The sequence below is a fragment of the Zosterops lateralis genome, assembly GCF_965231275.1.
Source record: "Zosterops lateralis genome assembly, chromosome: 16".
Taxonomy (NCBI): domain Eukaryota; kingdom Metazoa; phylum Chordata; class Aves; order Passeriformes; family Zosteropidae; genus Zosterops; species Zosterops lateralis.
The window spans coordinates 1,061,237-1,080,691 of NC_139776.1; the positions used below are offsets into that span (position 1 = coordinate 1,061,237).

A 19,455-nucleotide genomic window follows, 5' to 3' on the forward strand; every position below is an offset into this window, starting at 1 on the left:
CTCTCATGCCCTCTTCAATTTCTGATTGATTTTACAAACTCACTGTGCAAAAAGCCAGAACAGCCTCCATTCAGAGGCTCTCTGGATTTCTGGCTTTTTAAAGAGCCTGTAATTGTCCCAGTGCTGCAGGAGTGCAGCATTTCCAAACCTCTGTGGGTGCCAGAACAAGGCTCAGGCTCCAGACTCAGCTGGGTCCAAGGAGCAGCTCTTTTGCATCTGTGCAGAGCCACACTGCAGCCCTGCTGGAATTGCCTGAAGCCCAAGGCAGAAGTTCTGGTTTCAGCAGTAAATTTCAGGTTCATGCTCCTCTCCTGGCAGGGTTTCTCTTGGATTGCTCTCTTGTTTTCCATCACTCAAAGTCTTTTTTTTTTGCTTTTTTGGAGAGTTGTGTTCTCTGCCATATGTCTGTAGGATCCAAGTCCCAATATAAGTAACAGACACATCCTTCAAAGCAGCTGTAGAAAATCACCCAGACAGTTCATATACAGAAAAATTCCCTTCCTTTCCCCCTCAAGCTGGTGTAATGTAAACACCACAAGTGAGGAAATCTGGGTCTAACAAAATGTGTTTGGAGGGAGAAGGACAAACTCTGAGAAGGAGCTCTGGATGCAGAAGTTTGTCCCACACAGCAGAATGTGCTCTGGAGAACACCCTGAATCCATCAGAGTGGAGACTGGGGAGGAGCTCTGCACTCATTCCTGACATGATCCCTCCAGCAGGGCCACCATCAGTCACATCCAGCCCAGAAATGTCAGTGTGAGGCTCTTTCCTGGCTCTGCCACTCGCTGGGAGAGCAAACCCCTCCCTGCCTGTCAGGGCTGCCTGCACAGCACTGAGTGCCCCAACACTTCCCCAGAGAAAGGGGATTTGAGAGGGTTTTGCTCATTCTGGGCTGGTCTGCAAGCACAGGGAATTACTGGCAGTCAGCACCTTTGGGTACCATCACCCACCAAAGCAAAACTCTGCAAGAATCAGATGCAGGAGCAGAATCTGTCCTGGATCTCCAGGAGCAGAGAGAGATCCTGGTCCTGCCTGCTCAGAAACCTCTCAGTCATTCCCTGGGCTGAGGTTTAAACTCCCACCTCCCTGCCTGTGCCAGGCTCAGGAATAGCCCTGGGAAAAGCAGGAAGGGCCTTGCAGGACAAGATGTGACAGTGATAAACCCCAGCCAGGACACACCTGCTCTGCAAGGTCTCCAAAGGTCCCCATGGGCAGGTATTTCACTGCTCAGAGGAGCAAAATCCACAGGACTCCACAGCCTCAGCAGCATCCACAGAAATCTGGTACATGGAAAATTCAGGTGCCTCTTCCCCACTTCTTAATGAAACCATCCAGCATTTGTATTGTATTTTGTATTGTAATGTATTGTATTTTATTTTGTATTGTAATATATTCCTGCTTTGGAAAGATCCCCCTCAACACCCCCAATCAGAGCTCGGGCTTGCATCATGTCACAGCTGAAGTTTCAAAATATTTTCCATTCTGCCCTCTAGTTTTGAGTTGTTTGTAAGTCTGTGAACTGTCACCCCATCAAAAGGATCATTAGCCTGAAGAGAACATGCAACTTACTGAAAAATGGAATTGCATAACAAGCTGTTAAAGGAAGAAATAAAAGGAATAGCCTTGTGGTTATTGACCACATCCCTCATCAAGGCTGAGCCAGATTCCCAGGATCTATTTCTCAGCTCTTTAACCTGGGAAACTCAGTTCATGGGGATAAGGAAGGAGGAAAGTGCAGGAGCAGCTGCTCTAAAGCCCAACACGACACTGGAAGCCTTTGGAGCACAAAGATGTGGAACAAACAGGGAGACCCTTGGCAGGGAACAGAAAGTGGGGAATTAGGAGAAGACTCCCGAAGTAAAATCTGTGGGGTTGAACTCTGGATGTGAAGGACTAATGGGAAACGTACAGACCCCAAAAACGTCCTAAATTGCCCAAGCTGCCTGGGCCTGACCACGAGTGTTTATAAACCCAGTACAATTCTGGATTTCCAGGAGATGCTCTGCTGCAATCCAGTAGAAGCCTTGGCCTCACATGGGCCTGGCCAAAAACATCTCATCCCTCTGGGGTCATTTATATCTGTAACTGCCCAAAGCTCAGTCCCCAAGGCCACTGACCCTGCCCTAATTCACTGCTCCTCCCCAATGCAGCTCCCAGCACATCTCCCCAGCTCCCTGAGAATGGATGGAATTTAAATAAAGCCCCATTCGAGGGGTTATTGCTTCAAAATAACACCAACAAATTCAATGCCTCTTGATACACACCAGCATATGGATTTTTTTTGTTGTTGTGACCTAGAAATCCATGGCTCATTTCACACTCCTGAGCAGAAAACCTTAAGTTGGATGTCAATAGAATATTTTATTTGTAAGAAAGGCTTCTAAATGCAGTTGTTTATACAGAGGGTTTGATAGCTGTGTGAAAGTGCCCCTGAGGAAAAGGGTCTGGACACATCTCAAATTCTGCCCTCCCTTTAGGGTAGAAATAAATCAGATAAGGACCCCCAGCAAAGCTCAGCTCAAATCTGCCTCACAACCTGGAACCTCTGCAGTGTCCAAATCTCATAAAAACAGGGATTGTGCCCTGGGGAGCAGAGGAACTTCCTCCTCTTTTCCTCTTCCCCAAAAGCAGGAACGTGAGCACAGGAATAACAGGACAAAATAAAGGAGTTTATTGCCAGGGGCAACTGGAACTCCAAACTGCTGCAAAAAACCAGGGAGACTCAATGAGGAATTGTAAAGTTTGTGAGCCTTGGGCACAGCTCCCAACTGTCAGGGACTCACTCACTGACTGGGATGTTTTAATCTGGGATTTGTGCACTTGAGATTTCAGGGCTCAGAAATGGTTTTTTTTTTTGTTGTTGTTGTTGTTGTTGTTGTTGTTGTTGTTGTTGTTGTTGTTGTTGTTGTTTTTTGTTGTTGTTGGTTGTTTTTTTTTCTTTTTTTTCTTTTTTTTTCTTTTTTTTTTTTTCTTTTTTTTTTTTTTTTTTTCAGATGGAATGAGCAGGTTTGTCTGGCCCTGTGTTCAGTGGTGCATTTGCCAGGACACATTTTGGTGTCTCAGCTCTGGTGTGACCCAATGTCCAACTGCACCTTCTGCTCCTCTCTCTGAGGATGCTCCTCCAGCCAAGTGACCTTCACCCTCTACAAACAAAATAATGGTGTTTGTGTTTATGGCTCAGCCTTTCCAGCCTTTTTCCCATCTCTAATTGTTTCTGGGCACAATGGTTTCAACAATTCCCTGAGGAAAACATGATTCACCCACTTGCAAAAAGTTCCTGCTCGTGTTTTTGTGCTTTAGATCAGTGGCTGTGTTTTTGTGTGAGCATCTCTGAGGGCTCCACTGGGTGAATTCCTGCTAGAGGAAAGGATTCCTGTTCCCCTAAGGTTAAAAAAAACCCAAAAACCTCAGTCAAAGCTGCTGTGTCTTCATTCTGTGTCCCTGAATTCAGAATAAACTCTACCAGAATAACTGTTTTGCTGCATCAGTTGCATAAGGATCAGGCTTTTAGCTGACAGAAATGTATTCTGCATCACTTCATGGGTGGAGAGACAACCCCACCATAATTACACCAAAAAATCTTCAGCATAAGTTAAATTTAAGACTGATTTTGCAAACCGGGCTATGTTTACCTGCCATCACATCAAAGTAATCACAATTATTTTACTTCTTGCTTATTTCCAAACCTAAAGACAATGGATTTAACTGCCCCAATGTAATCACAATTATTTTACTTCTTGCTTCTTCCAAAACTTAAGGACAATGGATTTAACTGCACCAAGGTAATCACAATTATTTTTATTCCTGATTATTCCAAAATCTGGGGAGAATGGATTTAACTGTCCTGATGTAATCACAATTATTTTTCTTCTTGCTTATTCCAAAACCTGGGGAGAATGGATTTAACTGCCCCTATGTAATCACAATTATTTTCCTGGAGGTGCTCAGGGCTGGGTGAGGCAGGAGTGAAGTGAATCCCCTGGGAAAACACCCCGAGTTTAATCTCTGCTCTCCAGCATTCCTCAGCAGAACCATTGACCTCGGGAGCAATGTCTACTGTGCTGCATAAACATTCCAAATTTATCATCCAGACCCCTCATGGCTGAAGTGGTTTTGCTCAGCTGTTTGACAAACATTCTCTTTATACAGTAATGGGCAGAACTGAGGAAAAATTATCTTTCAAAAGAAGAGAAATAATTTGGATTAGGGAGACACACAGTGCCCTTTATCTCAGAATACGCCTCAAAATGGGTGTTTTAACACAAGCAAAGAGGGATTTTTTTCTTCAGACAAAACCAGTCAGTGGCCAGAGCTCCCAGCAGAGGATTCCCAGCAGAACCTGAGCAGGTTTGGTGGATTTTTCTCCAGCAGGAGCTGTGGCTGTCACTGCTGGGAGCTGGAGCTGCCCAGCACTCACAGGGAGAGCCCCTGCAGACACAGAAATGTGTGCTCGAGATCCAGCTTTTATCTGTTCAAACAGATCTGAGAAAAGGGAGAGAAGGGACTCAAAGGGCTCCCAGCCCTTCATCAGACATTTCTGCTGGGTTAAGATTGAGCAACATGAGCAATGACATCACAGTTCTGCTGTGGATGGGACCTTTGGCTGCACAAGTTCCACAGAATTTCTTGACCTGTTTAACTCAGATTATGAGCTGGGCCCTTTACTCTGCACCAAACTCCCATCTGCTGAAAATGTCAAACGATTCAGGAATATAATCCCACCCCCACAGGTACTTTAGGCTCTTAAGAGCCACTTCAATTGATTTTTTTAATAAGAATTACATTCAGAGCTTTCATTATTTAAAAAGAGAGGACTTCAGTGTGTAACAAGTTTTGGTACTTTTGCAAATTTTATTCATGCAGGTTCAACTCTTGAATATATATTTAAATACTGCAGATCTGACATCCTTTCCTCCTGGCCAAACTTCAGCCATTAAAAGAAAATCAGATAAACAGCTTTAATCCAGGTTATTGCTTTACTCATCAGGCCCTCCCACAGCTCTGTGCCAGCTCCTGGAAATGGCATTCTGGAGTCCATTCCTGGGCAGAAATAAATCTGAATATCACAGGCAGGCAGCTCATCCTGTGCTGGAGGTCAGGTCTGATGGCCCCGTTTCTGGGGGATTCTTTGAACACACCACTCAAATTTCAAGTCCAGGGCGAGCTGCTTTTCAAACCTGCACCCCAAATGTTCCTGTATTTCCAATCACTTTCCAGCTCAGCTCCCCTCCTGCTCCCAGTGATGGTGAGCACATCCAGAGGACATTCATCAGCCATTTATTCCAGACTCCCAGCAGGATCTGGCAGCAGGACTTGGCCTGACCTGGTTAAAGACCTGGAAATTCTTTTTCAATACATGGATGATGTTGTGGCCACCTGGTGCCTCCCAGCAGCAGCAGCAGCAGCAGCACTGGGGGGCTCAGCAGAGATCATTTCCCCCATGGAAATGTGGAACTGGGAGTCCCAGCTGCCTGCAAACCCCACCGTGGCCTTTTGGCAAGGCTGGACTGAGAAAAGCTGCAGTGATTGCCCATAACCCAATCCTGTTTTCACCCTGGGCCAGCCCATGGCACAGCCCTTTCCTGTTCTCAGCTCCCCAAGGTGCTGGGAGCCCTCTGGGCCCTGGCACAGCCCCTTCACCCATCACCAGCTGATTTATGAGCACAGGGCTGGCTCTGCTGCTCTGGTGTCAGTTCCCAGCTGGATGACACCCTTGCAGGGCTGGGGCAGGGCTCCAGGAATGTGGCAGCTCTGAGGGCAGGACATGCTGCTTCCTCAGCTACAGCTCAGCCTCACTGGGAGCACCCAAATCCCTGCACTCAAATTCCTGCACACAAATTCCTACACTTGAAATCCTGCACTCTAAATCCTGCACCCAAAACCTTGCACCTAAAATCCTGCACTGAAAATCCTGCACCCAAATTCCTGCACCCAAATCCTGCACACAAATCCCTCCACCTAAATCCTGTCATCAAATTCCTGCACTCGAAATCCAGCACGCGAATTTCTGCACCCAAAATCCTGCATCCAAATTCCTGCACCCAAACTCCTGCACTCAAATTCCTGTGCCCAAATCCTGCACCCAAATCCCTGCAGTCAAATTCCTGGACCAAAATCTCTGCATCCAAAATCCTGCACCAAATTCTTCCACCCGAACTCCCATCCAGAAGAAGCAGGAGCTGAGGCAGAGCAGTTCACAGTGATGCACAGGCTCCTCCATTTGGGCCAAAGGAAAACTTGCCTGGCATTGAGACACTGAATCCCTCCAGCTCCGGCCTTGAGAGGCTCCTCCTCATTAATGATGAGCCCCAAGGATCATTCCTGTATAACACAGACCTCTTTAGGGATCATTCCTGTATAACACAGACCTCATTAGGGATCATTCCTGAGGAACACAGTCCTCTCTCCCTGCTCTCCCCAGCCTGGCCTGAATGTGTGTCACAAACAGACCCATCAGCTGTGCCCATGGCTCCAGCCAGCCCTGCTCCTGCAGGAACCCTTCTCCAGGTTAATTATGACTTGTGAAGGTCCCTCATCTCAGCCTTAGGGCTGTGGAAAGTCCCAAGGCTGAGTTTCAATAGCAGCACCACGATGGACAGATAAATGCTTTGATTATTACACTGAGAAGGGAGTTTAACCAAATCAGAGGATGAACCTCCAGCAAGAGTGAAATCTGACGTCCAGCAGCACATGGGGTGTAATTTGTTACCTTCAAAAAGTGAATTCTGTGACTCACAATACCCTGGTGCTTCTGAAGTGGGACAAAGTGTTGTCATTTACCTGTCTGACCAGGAAAATTGTCCCTTCACTAAGGATTGAATCATCCAGCCCACTTCCTATGGGAACCATGGTTTATTCCCATAAATGTTACTGAGATAATCTCGTGCCACAAAAATAAAGAAGTTGCTAAGTTAGGATCAGTGTCCAAAAAGGACACTGAAAAAAGGGAAAAGTATACAAAATTTCATAGAAGAGAGAAATAGAAGGGACAAAAGGTTTATGCTTTAAAGCCAAATATTTACTTGTGGGGAAACCCAAGAACTGTGAATGTCTGTGGGTATATCCCTACTTTCCCCTCCACTTCTTACCAATTCCTTACACACACACTGACATTCATGGCCCGCATTTTTTAACACTGTTATTCTCTGCTTTTATTTGGTTTGGGCCTGTTTTTAATGAGGTGAACTAGAGCAGGGCCCAGCTCTAGCTCCTATAAAATCTGTGTGTTAAATGGGCAGGTTCAGTGATTTCTGTGTGCAGAGAAAGAGCCCTCCATCCCAACACACAGCTGTGCCTGGAACCAGATGTTAACCCCCTTTAAACTGAGCTCATGAGGACAGGAATGTGGTCAGGAAAACTCCTGACCTGCTCTTGCCTCTGGAATTTTGGAGAGAGTTCTGCAAAGGCTGATGCTGCCACAGAAAGGAGAGGGAGGAAGATGGGGATTCCTCCAGGAGGAAAATCTGCAGGGCTGCACTGGCTTGGAGGAACTGGCACCCCACACCCTCATCATCCCAATACTTACACCCCACAGCCCTGATCATCCCAATAATATCCCACAGTTCTGATCATCCTAACAATATCCCACAGCCCTGATCATCCTGATAATTCACCCCACAGCCCTGATCATCCCAACAATTCACCCCACATCCCTGATCATCCTGACAATATCCCACAGCCCTGATCATCCCAATACTTACACCCCACAGTCCTGATCATCCTGAAAAATTCTTACACCCCATAGCCCTGATCATCCCAACAATAGCCCACAGCCCTGATCATCTCAAAAATACCCCACAGTCCTGCACATCCTGACAATATCCCACAGCGCTGATCATCCCAACAATTCTTACACCCCACAGCCCTGATCATCCTGACAATACCCCATAGTCCTGATCATCCCAATACTTACACCCCATAGCCCTGATCATCCTGACAATTCACTCCACAGTCTGATCATCACAACACCCCACAGCCCTGATCATCCCAACAATACCCCACATCCTGATCATCCTGACAATTTACCCCACAGCCCTGATCATCCCAACAATATTTACACCCCACAGCCCTGCTCATCCTGACAATTCTTACACCCCATAGCCCTGCTCATCACAACAATATTTACACCCCACAGCCCTGCACATCCCAACAATACCCCACTGTCCTGCTCATCCTGATAATATTTACACCCTCACCCCACACAGGGGTCCCCAGGTGATGGGAACTGCTCTAACCCCTCAAACCAACCCACTGACAGACACCCAGGGGCTGCCTCAGGGTCACTTTCCATCCAACAGCTCTGAAGGGACTCTGAATTACTCAAGACTTCTGTAAAACACAAGGCAGAGCAATTCCTGAGGATCAGACCTGTGAAAACCATAACTCCTGATAGAAATCTGACTAAACAAGGGCATTTTTTACACTTTGCCCACTAGCACGTTTTTAAAATGTAAAGAGTCCTCTGCTGCTTGTTCAGAGGGAGATAAAGATTTTAGTACCATCACTCCTCTGGCCAGTCTTGCTCCCACCAGAGTCACTGGGAGCATTGCCATCACTTCAGAGATCATCAACAAGGCCTTGGAGGTCATGACTTGGCACTCAGACTGGAAAAACACATAAGTGTGGCCTTTATTTCTTTTTTAGAAAAGATGCATCAGATTCTCCCCCTGGTGCCTGGCTGAAGCTTCATTAAAACAATGATTCCTGCTTGGTTTTTATCTGCTCTTCATCAGTCCTTGCCCTGCAGTGTGGAGCAGGTCCCTTGCACAGGAGCAAAAAGGAACCTTGTGCTGAATAAACCCTTGTGAGACACAGTCATTACATGCAGAGGAAACTGGGTTTAGTGGGGCCCTAGTTCCCCTGGGGACTCCCATAATATAAATTATTAATAATAAAAAAATAAACATTGGCAAGCTTGAACTTCTCTTCATTCCCTTGGAGCTTATTTTTTGTGATGGAATTAGCTAAATAAAGCCCACTTGAAAGAATGTTTAATTGCAAACTTTCCAAAGAAAACAAAATGGAACTAATTGGTTCTTAGATATTAAAACATGCAAAAAGGAGATGGCTTTGGAAACAGCTGAAAGACTGATGTTCACAAAGATACAAATGGTGCAGTGAGCAGCTGAGGGAAATGCAGTCCAAACTGGGCTACATTTACTTTTAAACCAGATATTCAAGTTTAGTCAGTCTGGCCCTGCCTGGAAAACAGCTTTGGATTGTTTCAATCCTAAAGAGAATCCCAGCAACACTCTCTGGAAAGTTCTAGAACCAGAGGAGGCAAAGTCGTGTCCTGAGTTCTGGGCATCCTTTGCCCAGGAAACACTACAAACCCTACAGAGATTGCTGCTTCCTGGAGAGCCCCCTAAATCCCCTCCAGCCTAGAGAGGACACCCAGCCAGGGCTGTTCCAAGTGGTTTTTCTAAAGTTGTTTTCCTGCAGGTCTGGCTGGGAGGGCTCACAGAACCAGTTCTGACAGCACATCCCCAAAGGAGAGTGGCTGTGCCTCCATCAGAGCCTGACTGAGATCTGCCTCTGCAAACCCCCTCCTTCAGCCCTGGGTTTTTGTTAGTGCCATTTAATTCGAGTTTTTCACAGAAGGAATCTGTTTGGCCATGTGAAAACTCCTTTTTTGTATCCATTAGAAGGTAAAGAGTTGCCACACTTATTTCAGAAGTGTTTCTAGCAAGACTAGGAAGTGATGGCTCCAATGTGACTGAAATTTGTAATCAAGAAAAAACCTCCACATTAAAAGGGAGAAAGGAGTAGATAAGTTAGAACGAAAATCACACAATAAATACAGTTTTAAGAATTAATGAGTGGCAGAAGAGTTTTTCTCTGGAGGACCACGGTGTGCAATGAAATCAGACTGGTGCTCAGCCACTGAAGGAGCAGTGTCTCACCAGAAAACGTGTTTACTTCCCCACTTATCAAGGAGTGACAGTGACGAGGCCTCTGGCAGAGATAACAAATTCCTGGAAATGTCAGGGCCCCCAGAACACCCAGCCCAAGCACACGAGAGCTGCTCACTGGGAAAGAAAAAAAAAAAAAAAGAGCAGACACAACTGGAAGTGCTAAGCAGAAGTTGTTCAGCAGGATCAGTCAAGATCAAACCACTCCAGCATTTAGGCCAAAAGTTAATGTAATTTAAGGTCCCTTGAAATGTTATGAATACCATCAGCAAACACGGCAAGAGTCACTCATGGAAATGCATTTCAGCTTTGTGCACGAAAAAAAATCAATCAGCTCTCTGTCTCAGATCTCTTCAAAGACTGTGAACCCAATTGTTTGTCCCCTGAGGACCCAAAGCTTTTACTGCAACGAGCACATCTGCTTAGTGTTTCCTCTTTTTCAGCATCACAAGGAGGTTTTCTTAGACCTTGGGCTGGTTTACTCAGCATCTCTGGAGCAGGGATGCTCTGAGCTCCCACGGGTGAGGCCCTGCAGGGATGGACCATGCACAGAGCAGAGCCTTTCCTGGCAGGAATCACCCCTGGGTCATCTGCACGGCTCAGAAATGGCCATTCAGACCCAAAATATATCGACAAGTGACTCCAGCAACACACTGATGCAGATCCAGGATTAAATCCAGACTCTGACACAATTACAGCAGGCAGAGCATTTGATGATCTAACAGGAACGTGGACTTGGCTTCCTCCAGAGGGATATTTTATGAGAAGACACAGTTTTACTGTACTGTAAACATAATCTGACAATTACAGGTCAAAGGAGCCTTACTTATTGCTTTAAAGGAAACTAAAAGTAGTTAAATTCACACACACACACACACAGGGGGAAAAGATTCATCACCTGTTAGCAGAGCTCTGGGGAAACCAGCACAGGAATTGTGTCTGAACTGGAGCGTTGGGGACGATGAATCAGGGAATCTTTATAAATATGATTGCTTAGCAAAAGATTCTGAAAATATGAAACTGATAATCGAAATAGAAATGAAAGCTGGCTTTGAGTTGTAGGATATTGAGTCTTAGTTACTCTATAACCTGAAAACAACAGCCTGGGCAGCTGAAGGAGAATCCCCTTGGATTGAACAATCCCCTTCTGCTGCCTGAGGGATCCAAAGGTCAATGTAACAAAAAAGAAAGAGGAGTTTTTAGAGTTTAAAATATAACACATGGTAATGTAGTAGTTCTTATGGGCTGTGTGTAGATTCTATAGGATTTTGTGTCTTGTGTTGGTTGGTCACTGTAAATTAGAATATTCATCACAAAAGGAGATAGAATGGATTGTAACAAGGACCTCGCTCTCTCTCTCTGGCTCTACCTCTCTTGCTCTCTGACCCCTGTGCTCTGACCCTGCCACCTCTCTCTGTCTCTCTTGCTCCTACCTCTCTCTCTCCCTTCTCTCTTACCTCTCACCCTCTTATTCTCTCTCCCTCTCTCTTTGGGGTTCCCTCCAGCCCAGGCTGGTGGCTGAAGGAAAAGCCCTTTTTACACACGACCTTTGCAATAAATCCACATATTCTAGAATATCTCAGCTCTGCAGAGTTCCTTCTCCCTGCCCTCCACAGATGCTCCTACACTGGAGCCCTTACAGGAGATGCAGAGTGTGTCCTCACCCAAAACCTTCTCCTGCAGAGCACATTCTCCTCACAATTGTGGGTTTGTTCTTGAAGAACCCAAGCTCAAGCACTTTGGAGATACTTTCCATTGCTACTCAAATGTTTTGCAGTTCTGCAGTTTGTTTGCAGGGATGCCCATGCTGATTCCCTCTAAGGTTATTTAAATTCTGCTTTATTTGTGAACAAATGATGTTGTTGCACAACACATTGGCATGTGAACCCTTCAGAAAAAGGGAGAGGCAGGACTGGGCCTCGGTGGAATTAGGAAGGAGCTGCAGTGACCTCAGCAGAGTTACACAAAGGGCAGCTCTATTGTCTCAGTGCCTGTCGTGCCTCACTGAAGGGATATTTCTGTATATTTCTGAATATTTCTGACATATCTCCATTTCAGACAACAGTGACACGTTTCCATCCAGTCTGGGCAGTTGGTGCTGCACTAACAGCACTAAGAAATGTGCAGTGACATTTACAACAAACTTCCACAGCACTGTGTGCTCCTGAAGGACTCAAACCCAGGAATTTCCACCCAGGATCCATCCAGGGTAAATGTTCTTATCTTGTCTGTCACTGTACAAAACCAGGCCCTGGCTTGCTACAAACCCTTCACCTGCCAAACTTCAGAAAAATTCAGAAATGAATTTTCTGCACAGATCAGGCCTCAGCCACATCCCTGCACTGGACTGCAGTGGTTGCTCTGAATTTGGAATATCCCTTTGGAAAAGCCTGGCCTGCTGTTTGAACTTTACAGGTCTCATCAAACAAAATCCTTCCCCATAATCTGGAGAAATCTTCTAAACCCTCTTTGTAAAATTTCAGTTACGTCATGGAAACATTTCAGAAATCCAGTGCAGAGGGAAATTGGAGGTTGTTGAGGTGCTGTTCCTTCTGCACCAGGAGAAGCACAAACGTATTACACTCCAACATTCAGATTTTAAAGCCCACTGAGGCCTTGGAATTGCCTCTCTGTTTATCTGTTCAGGCCCAGTATTGGAAAATGATATTTCCCTCCTCAAGCCCGTGGCAATTTCAATAATAAAACCGAGGTTATGTAAGTGCAGAGAATTATGGAAAAATATAATTGGAGAGCACGTAGTCCTAAAATTCATTTGAACAACTCAAATACAGCTGAACTGACATTATTCACACTTTCCAGTCTTAGTCAATACTGGACTGCAACCAAGCACAAGACATTTCAGGCCCAAAGGAGGCTTTTAAGAAAATTACAAGCACCTATATTTCCAGTTTACAATGCCTGTCTGGGAAAGCTCTGCTGCCTGAGGAAACACCGAGTTCCCTCTCATGGGATCAAACAGCAGAGATGTGAACTAATTAAGGGCCCCTTTGGACCAGCCTGTAAACACAGGGGCTGATTGCACCCCAAAGAGCTCCCAGAGCACAGAGCTGGGATGCAAAATAGCTGCAAATAGGTAAAGCAGATGCAGAGCCACATTTCACACTGCAAGTTCATTTCTGACCTGTGCAGACACAAGCTCCGGGCCCAGCTCTGCATTCCTTCCACACCCAGGGCTGGAGTTGTGCCTGGAGAAGGAATGCAAGAGAGAGAAATGAGTTTCTTATCGGCCTGGCAGATCTTGTTGGGTGATGGAGATGCCTGTGGAGCTGCCAGGACTCCAATGTGGGACATGGCATGCAGCCTAGCTCCAGAGATTCCAATCCAGTGCTCTGGCAGGACACTGGGAATGAGGTAAAACTGATTTCTAAAGCACAAGGAACTGCTCCTAACTCGAGGATATGTTTCTGTTATAAACAGCTGTCATCAAAGGAAAAGTGAAGGTCCCAGATTTGTGTAAGAACGAGTAAAAAAAGGTAATAAATTGTGTATTTCCACACCCAGGGGGATTTGAAAGTCTGGCTATAAGAAAATAGATTTAATAATCATAAATCTCACAGAGAGGAAGAGTGAACACTCAAATAAGGACAGGAGGATTCTCAGTGTGTCCATTCCCTCCCAAACCATGGGCAACATCCTGCAGACAGCTGCAGATGGCAAAATCCTGCCCTCACTCCAGAGAGGCCCAAACTTCACCTTGGCTCTTGGTGAGACCAGCCAGTCCTGGCTCTCTCAGCTCCACAGCCAGCAGGATTTCAAAATGTGCAGGGACAAAGACCTCCCAAAGGAATGAGGCACAAAGAACTGTGGAAACGAGGCTCTTTATATGTGAATTGTGGCCTTTTTTAAAAATTTTCCCAGGGTTGGGACCTTTCTGGATGTTCCTCTCATTATTCTCCCCAAATAGAACATAAATCTGCAGGATAAAGATGCTGAGCTGTGGTCAAAAGGACACATTAAGGTAATTCACATTGCATTTTGTTCAGACAAATATTTTCATAAGAATCCAAAAAGAGTGTTGAATAGACCATCCACGGTTTTGAGAAAAAGAAATGCTGCTAAAATCAAGGGCTTTGGCTACTTTAAGGCTTCCTAGGCAAGATTAAATCAAAATATTTCCTGTAAACATTCCCCCTTTTCATCAGCATGTCAGTTGTAATAAAGGAAATGTGATCCTAATTCTCAGCATCAAAACCTGGGATAACTAGAAAGTCAAATGTTTTCTTACGTTCACAGAAATGTGACAGGAAATATTTCCCAAAGCATGTTGCAAGTGGAGGTAAGTAGCACACAGCACATTTTTAAAGGCAAAAAAAGTTTCTAAAAATGAATCAGGATTTAATAAAAAAAAATGTCTCTGAGCTAAGTCATGCCCATAATAGAATATTTTTCAATTCTCAACCCTGTATAGAGAATTTTTAAACCACTAGCAGATGTAGGAAACAAAAGCAAAATTGTCCCTTATTCTCACATAGATAGAGGCAGGGAAACCAAGGAGAGGCTCCCAAACATTTTTCCACAAGAAAGACAATTTGCTCACAATTCCTTCTCCCTTTAAATTGTTTCTGTGGCAACACATCTGGCGCTGTAATTCTGGGCCAGGACATGAATCTAATCCTGCAAAGAAGAAAGTTTTGTTGTTGTTCTGTCTGCAGGAACGTGGAGCAGAGAGAGATCTGTGAGCACACGGAGTCAGGTCAGCCCTCCTGCCTTCCTCACAACATCAGCTGGGGATATTTATGCACAGCTTAAAAAAAAAAAATGGCAAGTTTTGAAATATCTCAACAATGGGTAAAGAAAACTCTCATGGTAAACAGAGTCTTGAAGGCAGGAGGGGGTTTTTAAAATAAAACGATGAGGGCTTTGCTACTGCTGTTCCTGTTCTGTGAAATAAATAAATGATCCAGCTAAGAGGAACAAGGTTCATTCCCTAATCACAAACACAACTCTCCCTGTGCAATGGAGTAAAGCTGATGCTGATTTTTTATCTGCCGGCCCTGCAGCAGCATTGCTGTGTTATCACTGTCCCACACATGAGATACTCCAGGTTTTGTGAGGCCAAAACCCCTCAAGTGTCTGTCAAACTCAGCTGCTCCAGGGTGAGTGACCCCTCCCAGAATCACAGAGTGATTAAAGCTGGAAAAATCCTCCCAGAACATCAAATCCAAGTTGTTCCTGATCCTCACCTTGTCCCCAGCTCAGAGCTCTGAGTGCCACCTCCAGGAATTCCTGGGACCCCTCCAGGGATGGGGATCCAAACCTCCCTGGGCAGCTCCTGAACACCCTTTCAGTGAAAAAAATTCTTCCCAAAACATCCAGGGCTCTTCAAGCTCTTGAGGACCAACAGATTTTACATAATGGAAATAATGGAAGTAGATTTTTTGCTGCTCCATCAAGCAGATCAGGGGTGGATTCATGGAAAGAACATTTCTGATGAGCAATAAAATGTCACTGACACAGTTACTGTCCCAATAATAATTGCATATGTTTTCCATAAAAGAGTTTTTTTATGATTTAATTTGAAACAGCTAAATTCACATCTAGAGCAGTTACATATAAATCTGTTTGGTAACTCCAAATCTGTTTGGTAACTCCAAATCTGTTTGGTAACTCCACTTAGGGTATTTCTGTATTAATGACAAGATCATCTTGGTGTTCTGATCTTCTAAATTACCAGTGATTAAATGCCTTGACTGTCTGAAAAAACAAGTTTTTTTGCCCTAAAAAGTTGAATTGAATAAAAATGATAGTTTTCAGGCATTCTATCTTTGAAGACATACTGGTTTAAAGCAGTCTGTCCTCAGGGAGAATAAACTGGCAGCAGAAATGGAAAAGTTGGGGGAAAAAATAAGTGGATAAAACCTGGTATTTCATAAATATGTATGTCCCTTTTGTGCTTCTGGAGGCAGCACCCGAGGATGGGGATGAGAGCCAGGGCCCTGAGCACCTGTAGCCATTAAAGCTGCCTGATGTCCTCTGCACGACTCTCTGTCTAGAATTTTGGATTGTCACCAGCCAATCACCTCCCAAAATCCACCGCTGGCCAACAACAGTCTGGATAATTCAGCTCTGTCTGTTCCCTCTTTCTCAGCCTTTTTGGCTAAGACCAAGTGTGCAGATTTAAATAATATTAAACCTACTATTTTACACAAATTATCTCCTTCATTTCCAGTTTTTTCTATTTATTTCATCCAAATGGAACAAATTAATCACTTTTCTGAGACAGTTCCCCCTCCTTTGCTTTATCTTGGAGAACTTTCTTCACCCAGAACCTCTGCTTTGTGCTGGTGCTCTGTAACCCCACATTGTCACTCCTCAGGTCCCTGAGAGGGTCACAGCTTTCCTCTCCCCACAGACTGAGCCTGGTTTCCCTTTGGAAAATCTCTATTCCACTCCTCAGACTCTTCATGAGGATGAGGCAAAGGAGGATCTGTGGAATGAAATAAAGGGACATTGGTGGATTTGCTGCTCCAGGATCCCAGTTCCCTGCCTGGATTGCTCCTCAGGGCTGGGGAGAACATTGCAGAGCAACTCTGCAGCTGCTCCTTGTCCTGACAGAAGGAAACCATCCCATCCTTTTCTGTCCCTTGGGGGATCCATTACACAACTCCCTGCTGGGCCTCTCTGTGCACGCCCCTGGCTCTGTGCTGCTGACAGAACAGCCCTGCAGCTCCTCCAGGACAGAGCCCTGGGTCAGGACCAGGATCTGACACCTCAGGGGATCCTTTTCACTCCCCCAAAGGGTATCCAGGCTCCAGCTGAAGGAGAATGCTGCCAGGGTAATGCTCACTGCCAGGGTAATGCTCACTGCCAGGTTAATGCTCACTGCCTGGTTGATGCTCACTGCCTGGTTGATGCTCACTGCCTGGTTGATGCTCACTGCCAGGGTAATGCTCACTGCCAGGTTAATGCTCACTGCCAGGTTAATGCTCACTGCCTGGTTAATGCTCACTGCCAGGTTAATGCTCACTGCCTGGTTAATGCTCACTGCCTGGTTGATGCTCACTGCCAGGGTAATGCTCACTGCCTGGTTGATGCTCACTGCCAGGTTGATGCTCACTGCCTGGTTAATGCTCACTGCCAGGGTAATGCTCACTGCCAGGGTAATGCTCACTGCCAGGGTAATGCTCACTGCCTGGTTGATGCTCACTGCCAGGTTGATGCTCACTGCCTGGTTAATGCTCACTGCCAGGTTAATGCTCACTGCCAGGTTAATGCTCACTGCCAGGTTAATGCTCACTGCCTGGTTAATGCTCACTGCCTGGTTGATGCTCACTGCCAGGTTAATGCTCACTGCCTGGTTGATGCTGACACCTTTCTCTCCAGACCTGGGGCACAAAGAGGCTGATCTTGCCATCCACAGCAGCTCCAGCCTGCTCTGGCAGGGTTTGTGCAGCTTTTCCTGCACTGCTGCACATGGTGCTCATGTCATTCACTGTTCAGGACTCACAGCAGCAGCAGCAGGGGAGGGATGAACTGCATGATACAAAATTCTGGGAGTTTCTCACTGTACACTCACAGCATCTCTCTCTCTCAGGTGTGCCTCTCTCCACTCAACAGGCAACACTTTGCACTGTTTACTCCCCTTGCAAATGATCTTCCCCTGCTTTTCTTGTTTTTAATTAAGGGCAAAATGTAAAGCAGCTCATCAATAGGTGTAGCTCCCATTTTGCAGCTGTGAAAACACAGGTAGGGACAGATTAAGCCTTGATCCCAACAAAGGAAATGACTGAATCAGGAGTTTGAGTTCTGGTGCCAGTTCAATACTCCAGAAATGGCTCCAGAAATATACAACCTTATTTTTCAAATTCCTTCAAGTTTCTTTGGTTGATGAACAACCCTACTTCCATATGGCCCAACTTATTTAAAACGCTTTTTAAAGGGGGAAATTAAACTCTGTCTGAATCAAAATGTAACTGGGCTGGGGGCCCAAAACCTCAACTTGTATTTACACGAATAAGCAATAAAAAAAAAAAAAAAAAAAAAAAAAAAAAAAAAAAAAAAAAAAAAAAAAGAGGCAAATAAAATGTAGCATTTGCACAGACAAAAAGAGTTAACTAAAATACAACCAGATCATGCAACAACACCTCCAAAAGGCAAATTCTATGGGATGGCATCAGCCTCACCCTGCTCCTCTCACTGCTCCACCTGCTCCAGCCAGGTGCTGTCCTGGTTCTGGGGTGTTTCCTGCAGGGAATGCCTTTACCCCGGACAGAAACTACAGGAGACTCGGCATCCCTGGAGCCTTGTCCAGTTACAGGTGCTCGCCTGCCCCGCAGGTGACAATTATCCCCCAGAGGTGACCAAGTCCCACCTCAGGTGACATTATCCCCCAGAGGTGACATTATCCCTCCAGAGGCGACTAAATCCCATCTCAGGTGTCCCTATCCCTCCCAGAAGTGATGGATTCCCCTCTGCAGATGACAGAGTCTCATCTCAGGGGTCAGTATCCCCCCCAGAGGTGACCAAGTCCCATCTCAGGTGTCCATATCCCCTCAAAGGTTTCCATATCCCCCCCAGAAGTGACGGTTTCCCCTCTGCAGAAGACAGAGTCCCTGCTCAGGGCTCTGTATCCCTCCAGAGGTGACATTATCCCCCCAGAGGTGGCTGAGACCCACCTCGGGTGACATTATTCCTCCAGAGGTGACCAAGTCCCATCTCAGGTGTCCGTATCCCACCCAGAAGTGATGGATTCCCCTCTGAGATGACAGAGTCCCATCTCAGGGCTCTGTATCCCCCCAGAGGTGACAGTATCCCCCTAGAAGTGACTGTATCCCCCCAGATGTGACCGAGTCCCACCCCAGGTGTCCCTATCCCCGGTAGGTGACAGTCCCCTGCCGGCACCGCAGCTCTCCCCTGCCCCCGAGCCCCGTGCCCAGCTGTGTCCAGCTGTGCCCAGCTGTGTCCAGATGTGCCCAGCCGTGCCCTACCTGTGCCCACCTGCGCTGGGGCCGGCGGGCTGGGAGCGCGGCTCCGCTGCCGTGGCGGCTGTCGCGACTATCGCGGCTGTCGCGGCGGGTCGGTGCGGCCGGGAGGGCCCCGACAGCCGCCGCTTATCGCCCTTATCGCCGCCCAGGCGCGCTCCGCTTCCAGGAAAGCCGCGGCTGCGGAGCACTCGTTGGATGCCGAGGGCTCCGTCCCGCTCGCTGCTTCCCTTCTCCCTCCTTCCCTCCCTCCCTCTTCCCTCCCAGCCCCGCTCCCCCTCCGACCCCCCTGGAGCTGGCAGGGGGGCTGGGAAGGCTCCGGCGGCTCCAGCTCATGCCGAGCCCGCGGTCACGGCCCGGACCCTCTGCTATTCATCAGGAGCATCGCCGGCGCCCTGTGCTCGCTCCGCTTGTTCCAGAGCGGGTCCGGCAGCGCCGCGGGGCAGAGACAGAGCGGCAGAGCTGGCGGGACACCGAGATTCCCCCCTGGCCCCAGCTCTCAGCCCTTCTGCCGCTCAGAGCTTTCCTGCCGTGCCCGGAGCCGCCTTTCCCACCTTCCCCATCCATTGCTCCCTCCTCCTGTGCCCTTACCCCGCGCTGCC

At 46.7% G+C, this 19,455-nt stretch overlaps 1 protein-coding gene across 8 annotated transcripts in view; it reads right to left on the reverse strand.

The window, feature by feature from the left end:
* Positions 1-19,455, reverse strand: part of RIPOR3 (RIPOR family member 3) — a 43,297-nt gene that overhangs the window by 23,366 nt on the left and 476 nt on the right. The window contains exons 1-2 of one of the 8 annotated variants that reach the window (XM_083873355.1): positions 18,860-18,944; positions 13,054-13,117 (exon numbers count right to left, since the gene is read on the reverse strand). The exons of 1 other annotated variant lie outside the window; for it this stretch is intronic. The gene's annotated coding sequence lies outside the window, so the exon portion shown is untranslated. Of the gene's footprint in view, positions 1-8,423; positions 8,447-9,902; positions 10,780-13,053; positions 13,118-13,625; positions 13,827-18,859; positions 18,969-19,455 lie in introns of those variants that run through there. 6 more of the 8 variants (XM_083873356.1, XM_083873357.1, XM_083873358.1 and 3 more) reach the window with 6 other exon arrangements.